Below are 2,163 nucleotides of genomic sequence, written 5' to 3' on the forward strand. Positions count from 1 at the left end.
GCAGAAGGATCGGTGGAGCCCAGCAGGCCGAGGCTTTGGTGGCCGGGAGCGGCCACTGCACTCCAGTCTGGGCGACAGAGTGAGACTCCAACTCAAAAAAAAAAAGAAAAAAGAAAAAAAGAAAATGGAGGGAAAAAAGTTGGAGATCTAGTGACTGTTAGAGAGACTGGGAAATTAGCAAAGAATTATCCTAATAAACCGGGCTCAGTGGCTCAGCCTGTAATCCCGTGCCTTTGGGAGGCTGAGGTGAGTGGATTGCTTGAGCCCGCGGGATCGAGACCCGCCTGGGCAGCGAGACTTCATCTCTACAATAAATCAAAAAATCAGCCGGGCATGGTAGCGCATACCTGTAATTCCGGCTACTTGGAAGGCTGAGGCGGAAGGACCACCGGAGCCCAGCAGGTCGAGGCTGCAGTGGCCGGGAGCGGCCACTATACTCCAGTCTGGGCGACAGAGTGAGACTCCAACTCAAAAAAAAAAAAGAATGGCTCTCAGGCCTGGAGGAAGGGACGGACAGTTCAAAGGAAATGGCGGGCTGGTCTCCCTTCCCTGTCACTGTCTGGGCCTGGGGACCACAGCCCCTCCTCTTTTCTCTGCGCTGAGTGTGCAGAGAGGGAAGGCATCCTCCAGGGTGTTAAACTAGACTTCGTTCAGATTCGCCTTTCACTGTCCCCACTGTTGTGAGGAGAGAGAGACAGGCACCTATGGGAGATCCAGGGACTGTCCCTGGGATGTACCTTTTCTTAGTCCTCTTCTCCACCCTCCCCTCCCCCACATAGAAAGCCAGGATTTTGATGTGGGGACTGGTAGGGAGAGGGAACTGGTTTGGAGCCAGCTGTGTAAAAGTGTGTGGGAGTGATTTTCTTTTCCAATCCATCTGCTGCCATAGTGGAGGGGGGACCCAGACAAGCTTCCAGAGGAAAATGTTCCACTCCAGGGAGAAGAATGACTCAGTTTCCCTGGGTCACAGTGGTTCACCCTTGTATTGGGAGGCCGAGGTGAGGGAATCCCTTGAGCCCAGGAGTTCAAGACCAGCCTGGGCAACATAGTGAGACCTCATCTCTACAAAAGTAAAATTTAAAAAATTAGCCAGGCATAGTACCTGTATGCAGTCCTAGCTACTTGAGAGGCTGAGGTGAGGGGAAGGTTGAGGTAGTGGTGAGCCGTGATTCTGCCACTGTGCTTCAGCCTGGATGACAGTGCCTTGTATGCTTACCAACGATTTCAGGGTTTCTGGGTTTTTGGGTCTGGACTCTTGCCACTTTTCCTTACACTCTTTTCTAGCCTAGATAAGGAATGTGCCCTTCCCCTCGGGTGCCCATAAACCTTGGTCCTTACAGCCTCTTGCCCCTCTCTGGCCTAGCAGCGTTTCTGCTACTGCTCCAGGTGTTACCACATCACTCTTCCTGGCTGGCTTCAGCTGCCCCTTTTCTCCAGCCACACCCCTTCCCCAGCCAGAGCAGCCAATGAGATGAGGTAAGAGATTAGTGTCAGGGCTAGGAGGGCAGAGGAGGGTGCTCAGCCCCTATCAGTGTGGAGGGGGACTAAATAGACAGCAAAAGAAAGTGGGGTAAGTAGGAGGGGGCTTGGAGAGAGGGTGGGGGGCTATTTTGCATACACTCAAAGAGGGCATTTAGCATCTTTCGCCTTCTAAGGGATTATCACGGGGTCCCATGCTTATAATGGGTGAGCCAGAGGGTCCCTAGGAAGATATTGTGGTGTGGAGGGATGAGGCAGGGTAAGGAAAGGTTATCTCTGATGTTTACATACTAGACAGGCAGGAAGGTCAAAGTAGAGGAACTAAAATTGCGCTGGGCCGTAGTGGTTTACACCTGTATTGGGAGCCCGAGGTGAAGGGCAGCCTGGGCAACTTAGTGAGACCTGATCCCTACAAAAATAAAATGTAAAAAATTAGCCAGGCATAGTGCAGACACCTATATGTAGTCCCAGCTACTTGAGAGGTTGAGGTGGGAGGATCACTTGAGCCCAGAAGGTTGAGGTTGTGGTGAGCCATGATCCTGCCACTATACTTCAGCCTGGATGTCAGAGTGAGACTCCCGACTCAAAAATAAATAAATAGGCTAGGCATGTAATCCTAACACTCACAGTTTTTTGTTTTTGTTTTTTTGAGTTGGAGTCTCACTCTGTGGCCCAGACTGGAGT

The sequence above is a fragment of the Carlito syrichta genome, unplaced genomic scaffold (genome assembly GCF_000164805.1).
Source record: "Carlito syrichta isolate Samal-C Ts95f unplaced genomic scaffold, Tarsius_syrichta-2.0.1 Scaffold109816, whole genome shotgun sequence".
NCBI lineage: Eukaryota > Metazoa > Chordata > Mammalia > Primates > Tarsiidae > Carlito > Carlito syrichta.